This window comes from Ranitomeya imitator, chromosome 3 (assembly GCF_032444005.1).
Source record: "Ranitomeya imitator isolate aRanImi1 chromosome 3, aRanImi1.pri, whole genome shotgun sequence".
NCBI lineage: Eukaryota > Metazoa > Chordata > Amphibia > Anura > Dendrobatidae > Ranitomeya > Ranitomeya imitator.
Genome location: NC_091284.1, coordinates 199,375,826 through 199,398,968, shown reverse-complemented (window position 1 = coordinate 199,398,968; position 23,143 = coordinate 199,375,826). Strand labels below are relative to the sequence as shown.

The following is a 23,143-nucleotide window of genomic DNA, read 5'->3' as shown; positions in this document are numbered from 1 at the left end:
AACATGGCGTCCCATCTCAATTCTAGTCAATTTTGCATTAAATAGTCAAATGGCGCTCCTTCGCTTCCAAGATCTGTCATGCGCCCAAACAGTGGTTTACCTCCACTTATGGGGTATTGGCGTACTCAGGACAAATTGTACAACAAGGTTTGGGGTCCATTTTCTCCTGTAACCCTTGGTAAAATAAAACAAATTGGAGCTGAAGTAAATTTTTTGTGAAAAAAAGTTAAATGTTAATTTTTATTTAAACATTCCAAAAATTCCTGTGAAACACCTGAAGGGTTAATAAACTTCCTGAATGTGGTTTTGAGAACCTTGAGGGGTGCAGTTTTTAGAATGGTGTCACACTTGGGTATTTTCTATCATATAGACCCCTCAAAATGACTTCAAATGAGATGTGGTCCCTATAATAAAATGGTGTTGTAAAAATGAGAAATTGCTGGTCAATTTTAACCCTTATAACTCCCTAACAAAAAAAAATTTTGTTTCCAAAATTGTGCTGATGTAAAGTAGACATGTGGGAAATGTTACTTATTAAGTATTTTGTGTGACATATCTCTGTGATTTAATTGCATAAAATTTCAAAGTTGGAAAATTGCAAAATTTTCAAAATTTTCGCCATATTTCCGTTTTTTTTCACAAATAAACGCAGGTAATATCAAAGAAATTTTACCACTATCATGAAGTACAATATGTCACGAGAAAACAATGTCAGAATCACCGGGATCCGTTGAAGCGTTCCAGAGTTATAACCTCATAAAGGGACAGTGGTCAGAATTGTAAAAATTGGCCCGGTCCATAACATGCAAACCACCCTCGGGGGTAAAGGGGTTAATGTATACCCAACAAATTATATTTTATTATGGTTTATTCTAAGTAAGACTCACTGTAAAATAATTCAAAACAAATTTCCTCTTAAAGTTTGGCAAATCGTGAGAATTTAAATTTCCAAAGATTCTTGAGTATTAATAGAAATTTCATGGGTGAAAAATGGCAAATCATCCTTACAGAGACTGCATTTAATATAGCAATTTAATTACAGTTAATGAATCTCAGATGGTGCATTATGAAAGTAGTTACCATTTGTCTATGTGGTTAGCGGCTGACTAATATAATAATATAATAATATGTTATTACCAATGCTTCTTTTTCTAGTTATAACAGCACTTACAATAAATGGAGAGGAGAGGAATGATTTCCGTTCTGTCTAATCAAATGGTCTACCTAATGTATTTCAGAGTAACCTGACAAAAGGGTCAGGCATGTTGGACTTCATTATGTCAAAACCATTTTTTTTATAGGTGATAAACCAACAGTAAAGTTTTCTGGCATCACCTCTCTCTGAAGAAAACACATTGACGCTCAGCCACCCGAAACACTCATGAGTGTTGGGTTGTCAGATGTAAGAGTTGTCAGCAAAATGTGCACTCAGACAACAGCTAAGATAGTTTTGCTTGCTTGCAATTAGTTGTTAATGAAGAACACGCCATCATTTCAGATGGAAAAAGGTATGCATCAGCTCAAACCCATTTTTGTCCTGACACGGGTTTTATCTGAATAGCTAAGTCCCGCCATTGAGTACGCTCATTACATTGGCCAATGTCCTGGACGCACACTAACTTGTAGAGTAGCAGAACTGTTTGAAAGATGTATTGTATTTAGCAGTGAAAGTTCATCTTCTAGGATTGTAAAGGAGTAAAAAGATGGCTGACATCCCCTAAAAGCATTGCTGCTGCGTTCTCAGTAAAGGACACAATGGAATAAGAGATTGCATTGGCTGCGTCAGCGCTGCCTTAGTGTGAATAAGCAATCTCAAGGAAGATTAAGAATGGATCTTTATTAATAAGCTATGCGTTTCAGAGCTGGTCTAGCTCCTTCATAAGGCAGGTATACATACATAATACAATCGAACAATTATATACGTTTCACAGAAGGCATCACCGAAAAGGTTTAGCATTGAAATTAATTCATTGTCACTTGTGAGTAGCAACTGATGGATAGCAAATATAATCAAGCTCGTTGATTTATCATGTACAAATGTATACAATAATCAAACATGATAAATTTTATATGTATAAAAAAATCACGAGTTGCATCATTAAAAATTCGCATTAAAAACAAACCTAAAAAGAAAGTATATACAGTACAGACCAAAAGTTTGGACACACCTTCTCATTTAAAGATTTTTCTGTATTTTCATGACTATGAAAATTGTACATTCACACTGAAGGCATCAAAACTATGAAATAACACATGTAGAATTATATACTTAACAAAAAAGTGTGAAACAACTGAAATTATGTCTTATATTCTAGGTTCTTCAAAGTAGCCACCTTTTGCTTTGATGACTGCTTTGCACACTCTTGGCATTCTCTTGATGAGCTTCAAGAGGTATTCACCGGGAATGGTTTTCACTTCACAGGTGTGCCCTGTCAGTGGGATTTCTTGCCTTATAAGTGGGGTTAGGACAATCAGTTGTGTTGTGCAGAAGTCTGGTGGATACACAGCTCATAGTCCTACTGAATAGACTGTTAGAATTTGTATTATGGCAAGAAAAAAGCAGCTAAGTAAAGAAAAACGAGTGGCCATCATTACTTTTAGAAATGAAGGTCAGTCAGTCTGAAAAATTGGCTCACATGAGGACTGCCCCAGGAAAGGAAGTCCAAGAGTCACCTCTGCTTCTGAGGATAAGTTTATCTGAGTCACCAGCCTCACAAATCGCAGGTTAACAGCAGCTCAGATTAGAGACCAGGTCAATGCCACACAGAGTTCTAGCAGCAGACACATCTCTACAACAACTGTTAAGAGGAGAGTTTGTGCAGCAAGCCTTCATGGTAAAATAGCTGAAAGGAAACCACTGCTAAGGACAGGCAACAAGCAGAAGAGACGTGTTTGGGCTAAAGAACACAAGGAATGGACATTAGACCAGTGGAAATCTGTGCTTCGGTCTGATGAGTCCAAATTTAAGATCTTTTGTTCCAACCACCATGTTTTTGTGGTACGCAGAAAAGGTGAACGGATGGACTCTACATGCCTGGTTCCCACTGTGAAGCATGGAGGAGGAGGTGTGATGATGTGGGGGTGCTTTGCTGGTGACACTGTTGGGGATATATTCAAAATTTAAGGCATACTGAACCACCATGGCTACCACAGCATATTGTAGCAACATGCTATTCCATTCGGTTTGTGTTTAGTTGGACCATCATTTATTTTTCAACAGGACAATGACCCCAAACACTCCTCCAGGCTGTGCAAGGGCTATTTGACCAAGAAGGAGAGTGATGGGGTGCTATGCTAGATGATCTGGCCTCCACAGTCATCAGACCTGAACCCAATCGAGATTGGGGTGAGCTGGACCGCAGAGTGAAAGCAAAATGGCCAACAAGTGCTAAGCATCTCTGGGAACTCCTTCAAGATTGTTGGAAGACCTTTCCCGGTGACTACCTCTTGAAGCTCATCAAGAGAATCCCAAGAGTGTGCAAAGCAGTCATCAAAGCAAAAGGTGGCTACTTTGAAGAACCTAGAATATAAGACATAATTTCAGCTGTTTCACACTTTTTTGATAAGTATATAATTCCACATGTGTTAATTCATAGATTTGATGCCTTCAGTTTGAATGTACAATTTTCATAGTCATGAAAATACAGAAAAATCTTTAAATGAGAGGGTGTGTCCAAACTTTTGGAATGTACTGTATGAGTATATATATATATATATAGATATATATATATATATATATATATATATCTATATATATATATATATAATGCATATATTATATTATCTATTAATACTCCCTATTCCTTACCTGAGTTACCCAGGCATTCCATTAGACCGTCACGTTTGAGAGTTGCTAATTTAAAGTTCCAATATGACTGACTATTAATCAGTCTCTGCAATCTACTGTATTAGCAACATTATCCGGTATTTCCTCAAGAATGATTAGTTTACGTTTAGTGGGATCTTTTATGTGTTCTACCAAAAAGTGCATAGAGAGACTGTGGAGCATGTTGCCCTTTTTATATTATGGCTATGTCCATTCATCCTATTATGTATTGCTTGAGATGTGCTTCCTACATATTGAAATCTGCAATCATTATCCAGTGGGTAGACTACAAATTCAGTGTTGCAATCAAGAAACTGATGAGAAATACTTCTCCTGTAGATGTAAGCGAAAAAGATTTGCTCCCATGGCTGGTTATTTTGCAACACAGGCAGTTTTTTTGTGTTACTGTAATATCACCCTGTGATAGAAGAAGACATGGATACAAATGATGAAATAGATCTTTGGGGTTTATTGGGTCTAATTCTACTGAGGGAATGTGTTTTTTTTTCTTTCAATCATGCTTCCACAGAATTAAAAAAAAAATAAAACTCATGAACTAGGCCTGGACGGAAATTATGGTACACTTAACTTAATATTTTCTTGCACAACCTTTTGAGGCAATCACTGCAATCAAACAATTCCTGTAACTGTCAATGAGACTTCTGCACCTCTCAACAGGTATTTTGGCCCACTCCTCCAGAACAAACTGCTCCAGTTGTCTCGTGTTTGAAGGTTGCCTTTTCCAGACCGCATGTCTCAGCTCTTTCCAAAGATGCTCAATAGGATTTAGGTCACTTCTGAATAGTCAAATGTTTTCCTCAGTCATTCTTGGGTGTTTTTAGCTGTGTGTTTTGGGTCGTTATCCTGTTGCAAGACCCATGATCTACGACTGATACCAAGCTTTCTGACACTGGGCAGCACATTTCTCTCTAGAATCCCTTGATAGTCTTGAGATTTCATTGTACCCTGCACAGATTCTAGACACCCTGTGCCAGGTGCGGCAAAGCAGCCCCAGGGCATGACAGAGCCTCCTCCATGTTTCCATGTTCCTCATCAGTCCATAGGACATTCTCCCAGAAGCTTTGTGGCTTGTCAATAGGTAGTTTGGCAAATTCCAGTCTGGCTTTTCTATGATTTTTTTTCAACAATTGTGTCCTCCTTAGTCGTCTCCCATGAAGTCCACTTTGACTCATACAACAATGAATGGTGCAATCTGACACTAATGTTCCTTGAGCTTGAAGTTCACCTTTAATCTGTTTAGAAGTTTTTCTGGGCTCTTTTGTTACCACTCATATTATCTGTCTCTTTGATTTGTCATTAATTTTCCTCCTGGGCCACGTCCATAGAGGTGGGCTATAGTCCCATAGATCTTAAATTTCTGAATAATATGTGCAACTCTAGTCGCAGGAACATCAAGCTGCTTCAAGATGGTCTTATAACTTTTATCTTTAACATGTTTGTCTATAATTTTCTTTCTAATCTACTGAGACAACTCATTCCTTCGCTTCCTCTCGTCCATGTAGAGTGTGATACACACCATGTCACCAAAGAACACAGTGAGTATCTGTAACCCTATCTATAGGCCCACTCATTGATTCCAAGATTGTAGACATCTGTGATGATCGTTAGTGGACACACCTTGACTTAACATTATTGTCAGGGATACCATCATTTCTGTTCAGGCCTATTTCATGAGTTTTATATTTTTTAAATCTGTGGAAGCTTGGTTGAAAAGTAATGTCTGACTTTCATTTTGCTAGATTCGTTATTTCTGTGACCATTGTGAGTTTTTCTGTCATTAAATGAAGGGTACTAACAATTTTGACCACGTGTGTAGGTGGTAAAGAAGATGTATTTTATTTTCCTTTACAATTACTTGCTTTCCCCTACTGATTTTGTAGCATTATTTGATTTTTTTTAAGACAATCATTTTGGTTTACTCTGAGTGTGAGTTTAAAAGCATCATCCATTATACCGTTGGCGGACATAGTTCAAGATTCCCCCTGTGCAGCGGAGGGAACTCGACACCTAACACAAAGGTGCAGTAAGAAAAAAGTGAAGGACACATAGAAAGAATGGAGTATTCAAGTCATCTATGCCTGATATCTGCAGTTTAATAATGTTATCAGACCTGACAGATTCCCTTTAATCAATATTATACTGTCAAAGAAAAAATACTTTTACGCTTGACTATTTTTGTCTGTCCTTTTGGCAAAAAATGTAGAGGCACTGCGCATGTTCTACCACCATTGCATTCCAATAAGTCTCCTGTCCTGTCGATTGATGTGTGTCTCAGCTATTGGACCACACTCATCTTGTAATTATTAGTTATCCTCTCATTAGAAAACTCCTTTTCTTTGAACACTCAATAATAAATTCATTGCAACATAGATAGATAAACCTGTCCCTGAACAAGTCAAATACAGCTCACTGGGAATAAGAAAAATTCTAAAAGGGATAATAATTAAATATAAAACACTTAATCTTGAATCTGGAGTTGCCTAAATAGACATATGATAATATTCTAGAAACCTGGGTTGATGAAACACGTCACAATGTAAACAGCTGATGGAAATTTTGACCATGGGTTTATAGGGTCGTGGAAAGTGCCAAAAGGCACTTTTTAATTCCGTTATATTTATACAAGTTTTCTATGGAAAATCTACTAAAAGGGTTAAACGAAAAAGCTTTGCGTAAATTGTGTCAATGCTTGTCTGCAATCAACACCTGTTCTGTCTTACGATGAGAAATAATTCACACAACCAGTAGAATCTTAGAAACAACTTATAAGTTTATTAAATGTCAAAGACACTATAAGAAAAATCTCAGCATTTGTTTCCTCGGAATGGAAAAAGAGACACTACCAGTAAAATGGGAGTAGGAAAAAGAAAGAAATTTAACACGAAAAAATACATATGTTATGTCTTGCTGAGCTTTGATATACATCACCATAGCAACAGTGTGTCTCTAGGACTGGGAATCCCGCCAAAACATCTTGATGTGCACACGTTTTATGTGATGATAAAGGTAATTTTTGCTTTCCACTTAAGCTGTGTGGCTGTTAAAAACACCTGAAAAGATGCGTGAAGAAAGTGAGAGGAAGTAAGCCCAAAGCTGCTGGAAAAGCGTGCAACAGATTGATGAACAATTTTGCTGTGAGCAGCTCTGCTTTCCCAATTGACAAAGATTATGCTGTGATGTTCAGCATTGCTGAGTATTACTACAAGTGAAGCAATGATGAAGCTGATTTGATATGCAACAGAAAGTTTAGATTGGACTTTATTGTAGCAAAGTGAGAATACTGAGAAATCTAATCTGAGTTAACTGTTAAATAGATATGTTCCTTTCTTTTTGAGAAATGGGTAAACAACCTATCCTTTGAAAGGGCTTCAAAAATAAGACCAATTTCACACATCTGATATCCAAGATCCAAGTGTGGACTATAGTGTCCGATCTTGCCGCAGTTCAGACTCCAACTCTACAGCCTCATATTTACCTATTAGGCTTTTGAGTTCATGCTAAGTGTCCTGAGACCAGTCCAGACATTGTGGTCTGTACTTAGATAGCGAATTTCACATTTAAGAAATAGGCCTAAGAATGCGGAGGTAAAGAAACAGAAGACAAATTTATGTGAATCAACATTGCCAATCAATGAAGGGAGAAGATGAGTGCCCAGATTTCATAAGGGATGGTGTTCCTGATTACTCGTCATTCACCAAGCACCTAATTTACCCATTATTTCAATAATCATTTGCTTGAAAAGTATGTCACAACTTTTCAAATTTAAGATATATTTCTCTAAAAGAAGGTTGCCACACATGGAGATAGGCATACTTGAAATTTTGATGCTCAGGAAGATGCTACCTACTATGTGACTCATTAATGTTCAAAGGCCCTTTTCCCTTTATCTTTAAGCAAAGTGCTTACTCATGTGTTACTTAACTCATTCTTGTTTCCTACATGTCAACCTTATCTTCTCATAAAGCACATTTCTACTACCGGGTGGCACTCATAGCAATCTGGCTATGACAAACATAGAGGTCTGCTGGAGAGCTCTGGTTGTCATGCCAACCCATCGGTGACCCGCGATCATGTGACGGGGTCACCGATGGGTGGGATTTCTGGCACTTGCTTGAAGCGTGAGTTAAATGCCGGTGTCAGAGATTGACATTGGCATTTAACTAGTTAACAGCAGCAGGTGGATCGCGATTCCACCCGCGGCTGTTGCGGGCACATGTCAGCTATAAATATCAGCTGTCATGTGCCCAGAAAGGTGCGTCTCAGTGCCACACCAAACAGGGGGAGTCCGACATCGGTGTATTATTTCACCTGATGTTGGAAAGGGGTTAAACTTGGCATAAAAAACACTACAAAAATGCAACATGTGAACATAGCCTAAAGCAAATTAAACCTTCTTCCTGCCTTCTTTATCCTCTCTTTAGCACCAAACTTTTGTTGCTTGATTTCCATGGTATAAACAATGGTTCAGTACCTACACAAGATATTATGTCATGTTCACACATTTTTGTCTCCAAATAACAGCTACATATACATGTGCACATTGGCTTATGATCATAAATACCTGCTCTTAACTCTTTAAATTCATGCTTTTTATAGATATTCTCAAAAATGTAGGTCATATCTTTATTTTTTTAGTTACGGTTCTCCTTCTTGGTTGCTTTAGCCTTGTGCATTTCTAGATGTAGAAGATTCAGTGAAACACATTCTCATGAAGACTGCAAAGTCAAGGAGAAAAAAAAATCAGTTTCTGCCAATTGCTACGCCTTCTGTCCAAGTTTCAGTCAAGCGATCTCTTTTTCCATAATGCATTATGTATCTTAAACAAACAAACATATCTAAGTCATTCATCCATAGGCTTTCTGATCTAATTTTAACCCTCTAAGGAATCATGCTAACTCACATCCAGATAACGTCTGGCCATTGACTGCCCTTTGCTGTGAGGGTTTTTTTTCTGCCACTCAGAGAATACAATGTAATAAAGAAAAAAATACCTCTACTTTCAAACTTTAGTGCAGTATAAAACATTTTTGAGTTTTCTTAAACTTGTTTTCCTTTCTCTTGGTAATCCGGATACAGACAATTAATCTTCGTAGTCTAAAAAACAAAAACAAAAAGAAAATCTTCCTCTTTGTTAAATAAGATAACCAAAGACAGAGCCATATAACACTAGCTATAAAACCATAACAAGGACATTGAAAAGAACAAGGAATACATTTTATGTGTAGTAAACAGCAAAATCTGTAGAGAGGGGAAATTCAGCTAAAAAGCTGACATGTAATAGATATAACAGAAGACCAGTGTTGAAATATGCAAGCTCATGCCCCTATTTATTTTTAGGACAAAGGAGTTGTTGAAGATGAAGATTATAGAAGTTTTGATACAGGGCAAGTGGGAACAGCCGGGAAAAGAGCCAGAATAGGCACATGTAATAGATGTGCCTTTCTTAGGGCGGCTGCGGGCTGCTATTTTAAGGCTGGGGTGGCCAATACACATGGCCCCTTATGAAACTGAGAATACCAGCCCCCAGCTGTCTGCTTTACAAGGCTAGTTTTCTAAAATTGGGGGACCCCATGATGTTTTTTTAAAATAATTTAAAAAAAAGCTCAGAGACCCCTCTATTCTTAATAACCAGCCTTGCTGAAGCTGATGGTTGAAGTTGTTAAGGACCGGTGGAACGCACCAAGTATAGATAATAAGAAACTAGGTGCGTTCGCAGTCCGAGGTCCACCGTGCAGGTAAAAGACCCTGCTGCTAGTAAGACGGACTATATGGCGGTACTAAGTATACACACATGGGTTAACTTCACCCTGCGTGAAAGAAGCGATCCTGTTGCGTCACAGGACCGCAGTACCGCACATAAAGCGCGAGCAAGAAGTCAGCGGACTCAAACCCTACACAGGATTGAAGTCCGATTAGACCCTTGCTGGCACAACACCGCAACTGGGTGTGTCAGAGGAATATAAATAATAATATAAAGGCACAAGAGTGCGTGCGGTGCCACACTGACGGATGCCACTAACCACCCAGGCTTGGGTCAGGAAAGCGCAGAGCAAGCGCACGGCACCGTACTGGCGGACACAGCAACTGGTAGCTGAAATGTGTGTTTCGTGCTGTTGGATAAGTCGGGCGCTAGATAGCAAACATACACCTTCCGCGAACAGACATTCAATAGGGAGGGTTATTTAAAGAGCGACTTTCACTCACAACACACACACATATTTACAAGACAATACTAGCGCATGGCCGTGCGGTCATGCGCAGTTTATATAGTAGCAGCACAGGAAGCAGCTCCAGAAGTTTTGCCCTTCCAGGACCTGCCAAGAGGACCAATGGGATGTGCTGCAATACCTGAGCATGTGACCCTCGATCTCCAACGGGAGATCCTGCCCTGGGCATGCTCAGACAGAGAAAAGCAGGACTTAGATCCAGAAACGTCCACTCGCCGCTGCCCAGCACTGGCTTCAATAGCAGAAGCAGGAAAAGCAGCAGTAACTCTTCGCACAGAGTCAGACTGAGCGAGATGCTGGGATCAACGTCCCTGCTGAGCAGACTCCACCGCGGCTGGAGAAGAATGGGAGACCGCAGCGGAGACGGATCGAGATTCCCCCAGTGCAGCAGAGGAAACTCGACTCCTAACATTACCCCCCTCCTAGGCCCCCCCCCTCCTTGGGCCTCGCCACGTTAGAAGGCAGCAATGAGCTGCGGGGCCCGAATGTGCTCTACAGGCTCCCAGGACCTGTCCTCAGGCCATAACCCTTCCAGTCCACCGAATAAAATTTTTTGCCACGTACCATCTTGCACCCCAAAATAGCGTTCACCTCATAATCGTCCGTAGACTAACCCAATGTCCCAGCAGATGACTCGGAAAACCGGGACATATACACAGGTTTCAAGAGGGACACATGAAAGGTGTCGGTGATACCCAGGCGTGGTGGAAGGGCCAAACGATAGACCACAGGATTAACCTGCTCGAGGACCTTGAACGGACCCAAGTAGCGAGGAGCAAATTTAGTGGACTCAACTCGCAGCCTGATGTTATGGGCGGAGAGCCACACCAAGTCGCCAGGAGCAAAGGTCGGAGCGGGGCGCCGATGAGCATCGGCGGAGGACCTCATTCTCTCCTTAGAGACCCGAATGGCATCCTGAGTGCGGTCCCAAATATCCCGTGCCTCCACAGCCCAGTCTGCCACCCTGGAGTCGGCGGAAGACACGGGCATAGGCACAGGTACCCGTGGATGCTGACCATAGTTGAGGAGGAATGGGGTTTGTCCAGTGGAGTCGGCTACGGCGTTGTTCAGTGCAAACTCTGCCCATGATAGCAAGGATGCCCAGTCATCCTGCCTGGCAGAAACAAAATGTCGCAGGTATGTGACCAAGGTCTGGTTGGCCCTCTCTACCAACCCATTCATCTCGGGATGATAAGCGGAAGAGAGATTCAACTCAATACTGAGAAGACGACAAAGCTCTCTCCAGAACCGAGACGCAAACTGGGGACCCCGGTCACTGACAATTTTGTCAGGCATACCATGTAGGCGGAAGATGTGTTTGATGAACAACGCTGCCAAGGCCCGTGCAGAAGGTAACCGTGGTAGCGGCACCAAATGCACCATTTTTGAGAAATGATCGGTGATGACCCAAATGATGGTACAGCCGCGAGACTTGGGTAAACCCACAACAAAGTCCATCTCGACCATCTCCCACGGCCTATCTGTCACCGGCAAGCGATAGAGCAACCCAGCTGGCCTTTGACGCGGAGATTTATTTTTGGCGCAGGAGACACATGCCAGAATATAATCCCTGACATCCCGGACCATATGCGGCCACCAGTACGTCCTCGCCAGTAGCGCAGATGTCCTCTTTGTCCCAAAGTGTCCACCCACCCTGGACGAATGAGCCCAAGAGAGAACCTCCGGTCGCAAATTAATGGGCACAAAAGTCTTGCCCGGAGGCACAGACTCTAGCGAAACCGGCGCTACGGTTCTCAGGCTCTCGGAAGGGACAATAAGCCGAGGCTCCTCTTCCTCCTCCTCAGTTGACATGAGGGAGCGAGAGAGAGCGTCAGCACGGATATTCTTCTCCCCGGCGAGATAATGAAGGGAAAAGTGGAACCGGGAGAAGAACAGGGACCATCTGGCCTGGCGAGAATTTAGCCGCTGGGCTGTTTGTAAATAGACCAAATTTTTGTGGTCCGTGTAAACTTGGAAGGGAAACCGCGCACCCTCCAGAGGGTGTCTCCACTCCGAAAAGGCCAACTTCATTGCTAGCAACTCCCTGTCCCCGATGGAGTAGTTTCTCTCCGCTGGCGTGAAGGTCTTAGAGAAGAAGAAGCATGTATGCTTCCGACCTTGAGCATCCTTTTGATAGAGGACTGCTCCAGCACCAACGGACGAGGCATCCACCTCCATTAGGAATGGCTTATCCACGTCGGGACGATGTAAGATGGGAGCGCTAGCAAAGTGGGACTTAATAGAAGTGAAGGCCTTGGAGACCTCTTCCGACCACAATTTGGGATTCGCTCCCTTCTTGGTGAGGGCCACCAAGGGAGCTACCAGAGTTGAGAAGTGGGGAATGAACTGGCGGTAATAGTTTATGAACCCCATAAAGCGCTGCACCGCTTTAAGAGAATGGGGCTCTTGCCAGTCCATCACAGCCTGTAGCTTGGCAGGATCCATAGCCAATCCCTGGGCGGAGATGATATAGCCCAGGAAAGGTAAGGACTCCTGCTCAAACACACACTTCTCCAACTTCGCATAAAGAGAGTTTGCCCGTAGGAGGTCGAAGACTCTGCCAACACCTCTCCGGTGGGAGTCAATATCTGGAGAAAAGATGAGGATATCATCCAGATAGACTACAACCGAGGTGGAAAGCATATCCCAGAAGATGTCGTTGACAAAGTCTTGGAAAACGGCAGGTGCATTACAGAGCCCGAAGGGCATCACCAGATACTCATAGTGCCCATCTCTGGTGTTAAACGCCGTTTTCCATTCGTCCCCCTCACGGATGCGAATCAGGTTATAAGCACCCCACAGATCTATTTTAGTAAACACTCTAGCTCCCCGAAGCCTATCGAAAAGCTCAGATATCAAAGGCAAAGGGTACTTGTCCTTAACTGTGATAGCATTAAGACCCCTGTAGTCTATGCATGGACGTAGTTCTCCACTCTTTTTCTGCACGAAAAAGAACCCTGCCCCAGCAGGTGACACTGACTTTCTGATGAGCCCTCTTGCCAAATTCTCTTGAATGTACTGAGACATTGCCTCCGTTTCTGGGAGAGATAATGGATAGACTCGACCCCGGGGAGGCTCAGCACCAGGCAAGTGATCAATAGGACAGTCATAGGGGCGATGGGGCGGAAGGGTCTCCGCTGCCTTTTTGGAGAACACGTCTGCATAAGACCAATATTGCTTGGGGAGAGAGGAAAGATCTGCGGGTACCTCTGTAGTAGCAACCTGAACGCACTCTCGATGACACCTGTTCCCACAAGATTCACCCCATCCCAGAATTCTGCCTAAGGACCACTCGATGTGAGGAGAGTGGTACCGTAACCAAGGTATCCCTAAGAGAACCTCATCAATTCCCTCAGGAATGACGAGTAGAGATATAACCTCCTGATGAGATGGTGACATGGACAGAGTAAAAGGGATAGTTTGATGTGTAATCTGTGCGGGCAGTGTCGACCCATTCACCACTCGTACCATTACTGGTTGAGATAGCATGACCAGAGGAATTGCGTGACGTTGGGCGAAGGCTGAAGACATAAAATTGCCCTCCGCCCCAGAATCCATGCAGAGTTCTACCGAGTGAGAGGATGAGCCCAATGTTATTGTCCCCTTAAAGGACAATTTGGAGGCAAACGTCGCCGTGTCTAGTGCACCTCCACCAACTACCACTAGACGCTGACGTTTCCTCGACCGCTGGAGACATCTGGAGGCAAGATGTCCTGACTGTTGGCAAAGATGACAAATCTGGAGTGCACGAGTGGTCCGGGACTTAGATCCCGCTCGTGACTCTACCACAGGCTCATGGCGCTCAGGAGCCTGGTCTGGAGATTCCAAAGGTTTGGCGAAGGTGGGAGCCAGCCGAAACCTCTGCCTACACTGGGCTCGTTCTAACCTCCGCTCGTTAAAACGGAGATCAATACGAGTGGATAGAGTTATTAATTCCTCCAGTGTGGCGGGAATCTCCCTAGTGGCCAGGGCGTCCTTAACGTGGTCAGCCAGCCCCCTCCAAAATATTGGAATGAGAGCTTTATCCGACCACTCCAGCTCAGATGCTAAGGTGCGGAAGTGGACGGCAAAATGACTGACCAAGGACGAGCCCTGAGTCAATGCCAACAATTGGAGCGCCTTATCATGGGTGATACGAGGTCATAAAAAGACCTGTTTCAGAGTGCTCAGAAACAACGGAGCACTCTGTACCACATGATCGTTACGCTCCCATAGCGGCGTAGCCCACTGCAACGCCCTGTCCGATAGAAGAGACACTATAAATCCCACCTTAGCCCGCTCTGTAGGGAAACGAGATGCCAGAAGCTCGAGATGGATAGAGCACTGACTCACGAAACCCCTACAAGACTTACTGTCACCAGAGAATTTCTCTGGAAGCGGGAGGCGAGTTAGAGTCGGGACAGGAGCGGCAGTGGACAAGTTGGCTGCAGCAACACTAGCAGCCTGAACAGCGACAGCAGTGACATCCACAGCTGAGGTTGAACGCTCAAGAGCCGCCAACCTTCCCTCCAGCTGCTGGATGTACCGCTGTGAACGCTGATCGTCCTTCATTTACTAGCGAGACCTTGGCGCTAGTATTATGTTAAGGACCGGCGGAACGCACCAAGTATAGATAATAAGATACTAGGTGCGTTCGCAGTCCGAGGTCCACCGTGCAGGTAAAAGACCCTGCTGCTAGTAAGACGGACTATATGGCGGTACTAAGTATACACACATGGGTTAACTTCACCCTGCGTGAAAGAAGCGATCCTGTTGCGTCACAGGACCGCAGTACCGCACATAAAGCGCGAGCAAGAAGTCAGTGGACTCAACCCCTACACAGGATTGAAGTCCGATTAGACCCTTGCTGGCACAACACCGCAACTGGGTGTGTCAGAGGAATATAAATAATAATATAAAGGCACAAGAGTGCGTGCGGTGCCACATTGACGGATGCCACTAACCACCCAGGCTTGGGTCACGAAAGCGCAGAGCAAGCGCACGGCGCCGTACTGGCGGACACAGCAACTGGTAGCTGAAATGTGTGTTTCGTGCTGTTGGATAAGTCGGGCGCTAGATAGCAAACATACACCTTCCGCGAACAGACATTCAATAGGGAGGGTTATTTAAAGAGCGACTTTCACTCACAACACACACACATATTTACAAGACAATACTAGCGCATGGCCGTGCGGTCATGCGCAGTTTATATAGTAGCAGCACAGGAAGCAGCTCCAGAAGTTTTGCCCTTCCAGGACCTGCCAAGAGGACCAATGGGATGTGCTGCAATACCTGAGCATGTGACCCTCGATCTCCAACGGGAGATCCTGCCCTGGGCATGCTCAGACAGAGAAAAGCAGGACTTAGATCCAGAAACGTCCACTCGCCGCTGCCCAGCACTGGCTTCAATAGCAGAAGCAGGAAAAGCAGCAGTAACTCTTCGCACAGAGTCAGACTGAGCGAGACGCTGGGATCGACGTCCCTGCTGAGCAGACTCCACCGCAGCTGGAGAAGAATGGGAGACCGCAGCGGAGACGGATCGAGATTCCCCCAGTGCAGCAGAGGAAACTCGACTCCTAACAGAAGTTTCCAGCTGTCAGTTTTGCCTCGCTGATTATCAAAAATACAGGGGAACTCGCGTCAGTTAGTTTTTAAATTATTTATTTGGAGCACTGGCTCCGGCTGATGAATACATCCATCAGCCGCAGTCTGTCCTCACTGTTATTAGAGGTGGCAGGCATTGACTGATGTGAGCAGTAGTCCCATCAGCTGATGCCAGTGACCTGAAAACTGTAAACTATATACCACCGATCACAGCTTCGGACTCCCGCTGTCATTTGAAAGAGTGGGAACCGCGGCTGTCTGACCAGCGTTAATGATTTTACCGCCGATCATAAGTAGTGTTTGCCATGCTGTGAATCTCCCTATAATGCAGCTTCCATTACATCATGTGTCCAGCTCAATGGAAAACATTTGATGAAAGGTCCCCTTTCACAGATGAAGAGGGCTTTCTCTGTCAGTCCATTGGCAGTGTTGCACCCCTGCAGTATTGCCATGTATGCTATGTTGTACTGACGATTGCAAGTTCACATCCTCTAGTGCAAGTAAAAAGAGAGTTGATATATACACAAAAACAATGATTAAAATATGTATTTTGTATGCTGATTTTTTGCCACATTAACTCAACCTTGAGCTAGTATATCATAAACCAGCAATCTCCTCATGTTATCTGCTAAAGCTGTCATAATGAATGGCAAAGCATTGCTGAAAGATCATAAGTGATTTTCCTGATCCATCTTGTGTGTGTGTGAAAACAAAGGATTCTCATCTAATGAATACTCCACCACATTAGACATGCTTGCCTCCTTGCTTACTGAAGGCCAGAAGTTACTGTGTTGTCTACAAAGGACTTCACTATTAAAAAGGTCTTTACAAAGAAATGCAGATTGACGCATTAGATGCCTAACTATATATAGTTATTTGCTCTTCAGTATTGGGTTTTACAAGCTGGCTTATAAAAGTTCACGGCCAACATTTCAAACAAAGCTGCAAAAACACAATGTGCAAAGTTTCATCTCTTATTTTATGTTTTTATATACGTTAAATACAAATGTAGACTGTAGGTCCGCAAGGACAGGGTCCTCTCCCCTCTGTACCAGTCTGTCATTGTAAATTTGTTTACTGGAAACGATATCTATAACTCTGTACGTAACCGGTTTCTCATGTACAGCACCATGGAACTAATGATGCTATATAAATAATAAAAATAATAATAATATTAATAATAATAATAATAATATTCGAGGCTAATATCAATGTTGATGAATAGGCAGCATGCAGATAATCTGTACATACAGTGGGTATGGAAAGTATTCAGACCCCTTTAAATTTTTCACTCCTTGTTTCATTGCAGCCATTTAGAAAATTCAAAACAGTTAAATTTTTTTCCTCATTTACAGTATATACACTTTGCACCCCATCTTGACTGAAAAAACAAAAATGTAGCAATTTTTGCAAATTTATTAAAAAAGAAAAAAATATCACATGGTCATAAGTATTCAGACCCTTTTCAAAGTATTGAGTAGAAGCACCCTTTTGAGCTAGTACAGCCATGAGTCTTCTTGGGAATGATGCAACAAGTTTTTCACACCGGATTTGGGGATCCTCTGCCATTCTTCCTTGCAGATCCTCTCCAGTTCCGCCAGGTTGGATGGTGAACGTTGGTGGACAGCTATTTTCTTGTCTCTCCAGAGATGCCCAATCGGGTTTAGGTCAGGGCTCTGGCTAGGCCAGTCAAGAATGGTCACAGAGTTGTTCTGAAGCCACCCCTTTGATATTTTAGCTGTGTACTTAGGGTCATTGTCTTGTTGGAAAGTGAACCTTTGGCCAAGTCTGAGGTCCAGAGCACTCTGGAAGAGGTTTTCATCCAGGATATCTCTGTACTTGGCCACATTCATGCTTACTTAATTGAAAACCAGTCATCCTGTCCCTGCAGCTGAAAAACACCCCAATAGCATTATGCTGCCACCACCATGTTTCACTGTTGGAATTGTATTGGGCAGGTGATGAGCAGTGCCTGGTTTTCTCCACACATTCCACTTAGAATTATCACAAAAAGATCTATCTTCGTCTCATCAGACCAGAGAATCTTATTTCTGATAGTCTGGGAGTCCTTGTGTTTTTTTAGCAAACTCTATGTGGGCTTTCATATGTCTTGCACTGAGGAGAGGCTTTTGTTGGGCCACTCTGCCATAAAGACAAAACTGGTGGAGGGCTGCAGTGATAGTTGACTTTGTGGAACTTTCTCCCATCTCCCTACTGCATCTCTGGAGCTCAGCCACAGTGAACTTGGGGTTCTTCTTTACCTATCTCACTAAGGCTTTTCCCCCACGATTGCTCAGTTTGGCTGGATGGCCAGGTCTAGGAAGACTTCTGGTGGTTACAAACTTTTATGTCTCCTTGATCATCTTCCTTTCTGTACTATGATATTGATTGTCTTTTTACTTGAATGTAATATTGGTAATAAAATGTTATATTTTTTTATTTTTTAGTGGTCTATTTGTACTCCACTTTTTCTTGTGTCTAAAGCTCAGCTGTCAGCTTAATCTAATAGATGTGCCTTTTTTGGGCGGCTGCAGGCTGCTATTTTTAGGCTGGAGGGAGCAATATACTTGGCCCCTTACCATCCTGAGAAAAAATCAGCCTCCAGGTGTCTGCTTTACAAAGGCTGGTTGTCAAAAATGGGGGGGACTCTCTGCCTTTATTTTATTATTTATTTATTTAAATAATTAAAAAATATGGCTTGGAGACCCCTCTATTCTTGATAACCATCCTTACTAATGCTGACAGCTGAGGGTTGCAGTCCCCAGCTGTCAGTTTTGCCTGGCTGGTTATAGAAAATACAGGGAAACCCACGCCAGTTTATTCATTCATTCATTCATTCATTCATTCATTCATTCATTCATTCTATTTATTTATAGCTCAGTAGTCGGCTGATGGATACTGACATCAACCACTCCTGCTCTCACTGTTATTAGCAGCAACAGGTATAGGTTGAGGGAGTAATAGTACCACTGTCAGCTGTCATTGTTCTCACTTGAATACAACTCTCATGATTCTCCCCTGCAGAGCAGGGAGAATAATGAGTCATCTTCCTCACCTGGCGCCAGGGAACAGCGCTTACTGTACCTTTGCTTCCTTGGCACCCACCGTATGGTACTGATGCAGCTCACAGGTGGCTCACGGTTGCCATACATAATATACACACGGACACTGACATCTCCCATACCGATTTGACGTCATCCTGAGCACCGTGGGAAAATTTGTAATAGCGCTCACGCTACAGTCAGAAAGGTGAAGCAAATTCCTTGGCTGTGAACTCCCAGGACCTTTTTGACAGCCCCGGAGCGTGAGAACTTTCTCACGCTCGCAGTGACATCAGACTGGTCCTACCAGTTCACCGTAAGACACTGGGCAGCAGTAGCTTAGTGTCTCTACTGGATGGCAGGCTGTATGGTCGCATCATGCAACCATGCAACCTGCCATCTAGATGCCGCAGAGCTATACCCATTGTTGGACAAATGGATTATCATCTTTTCTGCAGAAAGGTAAGGAATATTGTTGTTTTTTATTTCAACCCTTTTTGCAGAAGACAATGGTGTAGGTGGAATGGCGATGTCATAGGTATGGTTTAATTAAGATTTATTAAAGGACTTTGTGTCATTCTTTCAATTAAAGGACTTGTTCTGTGTGTGTTTTTGTACAATGTAACTATGGGGTTAGTAATGGGGCATCTTACTGATGCCTCTCCATTACTATCCTCTGGGCTTGATGTCACCTGACAATAGAAAGGTGACATCAACCCCCCAACTATCACCCCACTTGCCACCACTACAGGGCAAGTGGGAAGGCTAAGTGCCAGAAATGGCACATCTTTGAGATGTGCCTTTTCTGGGGTGGCTGAGAGCTGATGTTTTTTGCCTGGGGGGCCAGTATCCATGGCCTCTTCCTAGGCTATTAATGACAGCCCAAAGCTGTCTGCATAGCCTTTGCTGGTTAGTCATTATAGGGGGACCATACTTCATTTTGGGGGGGGTCCACCATTTTAATCTATTGGATTCTAACCAGTCACGCTGTGATTTTACTGTCCGCAGCAGATGAATTGCATATCTATCTATCTATCTATCTATCTATCTATCTATCTATCTATCTATCTATATATTTTCTAACCCATCCATTTCAGATTTTTTTCCCATGACCCTAAACCTGTTTGTTGGGTTGAGCAGAAAAATATTTGGCTTTCCCATTGACTTGCATTGCATACGTCATTTAATACATGGATATTAGAAAGTGTATGTGCCGATTTTCCTGATTCCCAATATTTCACTATTCGCTTATCTATCACTATTAGACAACAGAAAGAGTGGGCTTAGCAAAACTGCACCCAAAAGTGGGTTTCTGGGGTCATTTTGGAGCATTTTCAAGGCAAGGCTTAAATGCTTGTATTTTGTGTTTTACTTGCCAATTATGGAATTTACTCTGTTTAGTAAATGCATATGTATAATTTAACTTCAGCAAGCATTCTTCCCACAAGGGCTAATAAACACTGAACAACATTACGCATTCTTACCTCATTAGTAAAGACCAGAAGTTAAACCCGCCAGTACATAACGTACATAATTTTATCTGCTCAGTATTTTTTGAACAAGTTAAACATAAGTTTATTTGAGGTTAACGTTGTTGCTGAAGAATATGCCGAATGAGGTTTTATACATAGTCACGGATATTTTGAAAATATGTCACTACGAAGAATTTCTTCTTTTGATACTAACTGCTTACATTCTCTAGGCTGGAAATTCTTTTCAATTGATTTTCAATATACCAATGTAAAATATGTGGAGTCATTGAAAGTCCCATGAATGAAGAGGAGAAATAGAAACAATTTTTCCCCAGTGTTACCATATTTACCACTGTGATAGATCAATTAAAATAAAATATTAAACAAAAGAAATTAAAAGCTACTAATTCAGTTATGTGCTGAACAGTGGGTTCAGATAAGAGGAACTAAGGAAATATCTGTATACTAAAGTATTTAGGATAAGGGTGCCAGGCAGATCACTTCCACCTCTCAATGTATTTTAGGGTACCGTCACACAGTGCCATTTTGATCGCTACGACGGTACGATTCGTGACGTTCCAGCGATATCCATACGATATCGCTGTGTCTGACACGCAGCAGCGATCAGGGATCCTGCTGAGAATCGTACGTCGTAGCAGATCGTTTGGAACATTCTTTCGTCGCTGGATCTCCCGCTGTCATCGCTAGATCGGTGTGTGTGACACTGATCTAGCGATGCGTTCGCTTGTAACCTGGGTAAACATCGGGTTACTAAGCGCAGGGCCGCGCTTAGTAACCCGATGTTTATCCTGGTTACCAGCGTAAATGTAAAAAAAAGCAAACAGTACATACTTACATTCCGGTGTCCGTCAGGTCCCTTGCCATCTGCTTCCCGCACTGTGACTGCCGGCCGTAAAGTGAAAGCAGAGCACAGCGGTGACGTGTTTGTTTTTTACGCTGGTAACCAGGGTAAACATCGGGTTACTAAGCGCGGTCCTGCCCTTAGTAACCCGATGTTTACCCTGGTTACCCGGGGACCTCGGCATCGTTGGTCGCTGGAAAGCTGACTGCGTGACAGCTCTCCAGCGACCACACTACGACTTACGATCACGGCCAGGTCGTATCGCTGGTCGTGATCGTTGGTAAATCGTATAGTGTGACGGTACCCTTAGATCTTCATCACAAGGTCAAATAGACAGATAAGTGGAAAAGAAGCTTAACAAGAACGACATTCTTCATTAGCCTACAGCCTAACGCATTAACTCATGACACTTATTGCATTGCAAACTGTAGCTGATTATAATGTTCATTAAAAAAAAGAATATCAAGGCATAATTGCTAACCATATGCCATGATGATAATACCTAACTATATGCCATGATGATAGTACCTAACTATATGCCACGATAACTTTTTTTGTCCATATTAGGACCCTGAAGACCTACCTCTCCCAACAAGCCTACAACCTGCAGTAACCATCACTTTACCATACATCTGTACAACCAGCTCTACCCTCACCTACTGTATCCTCATCCATCCCTTGTAGATTGTCAGGCCTCAGGGGTAGGGTCCTTTCTCCTCCTATATTAGTCATGACTTGTATTGTTTAACCCCTTTCTGACATTTGACGTACTATCCCGTCGAGGTGGGGTGGTCCCGTATGCCCACCGGCGGGATAGTACGTCATACGCGATCAAGGCCGGGTGTCAGCTGCTATCGCAGCTGACATCCGGCACTATAAACCAGGAGCGGTCATGGACCGCCCCTGGCACATTGACCCCCAGCAAACAGCAATCAAACATGATCGCGGTGTGCCGGCGGTACAGGGAAGCATCGCGCAGGGAGGGGGCTCCCTGCGGGCTTCCCTGAGACCCCCGGAGCAAGGCGATGTGATCGCGTTGCTCCAAAGGGTCTCCTACCTCCCTCCCTGCAGCAGGCCCAAATCCAATATGGCCGCGGCATCCAGGTCCTGTAGGGAAGGAGGTGGCTTACCAAGTGCCTGCTCAGAGCAGGCGCTTGGTAAGCCTGCAGTTCTGTAAGGCTGTTCGCTGATCTGACAGAGTGCTGTGCAAACTGTCAGATCAACGATCTGTGATGTTTCCCCCTGGGACAAAGTAAAAAAGTAAAAAAAAAAATTTCCAAATGTGTAAAAAAAATAAAAAAATCCTAAATAATGAAAAAAAAAATATTATTCCCATAAACACATTTCTTTATCTAAATAACAAAAACGAAACAATAAAAGTACACATATTTAGTATTGCCGCGTCCGTAACGGCCCGACCTATAAGGGTATGTTCACACGTTCAGGATTTCCATCCTTTTTTTTTCAGGACAGTTTTTTAAAAAAACTGCAGCTCTTGGCAGAAAACGCAGGTCCTTTTTTTGGTCCTTTTTTTGTCCTTTTTTGATGCGTTTTTTGATGCGTTTTTTGATGCGTTTTTTTATCCTTTTTTTATGCAGTTTTCTATGCAGAGACTGTGTGTCCTAGGAAGCTTTTTAGGGCTAAAATGGCTGAAAATACCCTACCCCTACCCCTACCCCTAACCCTACCCCTAACCCTAACCCTAACCCTACCCCTAACCCTACCCCTAACCCTACCCCTAACCCTAACCCTACCCCTACCCCTAACCCTACCCCTAACCCTAACCCTAACCCTACCCCTAACCCTACCCCTAACCCTAACCCTACCCCTAACCCTACCCCTAACCCTACCCCTAACCCTAACCCTACCCCTAACCCTACCCCTAACCCTAACCCTACCCCTAACCCTACCCCTACCCATATTCTAACCTTAGTGAAAAAAAAAAAAAAAATTCTTAATTTTTTTATTGTCCCTACCAATGGGGGTGACAAAGTGGGGGGGGGGGTGTCATTTACTATTTTTTTATTTTGATCACTGAGATAGGTTATATCTCAGTGATCAAAATGCACTTTGGAGCGAATCTGCCGGCCGGCAGATTCGGCGGGCGCACT

The 23,143-nt window shown here is 43.2% G+C and overlaps 1 long non-coding RNA gene across 1 annotated transcript; it reads right to left on the bottom strand.

Moving 5' to 3' along the window:
- Positions 1-6,614: 6,614 nt before the first annotated feature.
- LOC138671995 (uncharacterized) lies at positions 6,615-8,999 on the bottom strand. Its single transcript, XR_011319522.1, has 3 exons — positions 8,839-8,999; positions 8,409-8,562; positions 6,615-6,897 (listed from the first exon to the last, which is right to left on the bottom strand). It is a non-coding gene; the product is annotated as an uncharacterized lncRNA (long non-coding RNA).
- Positions 9,000-23,143: the final 14,144 nt, after the last annotated feature.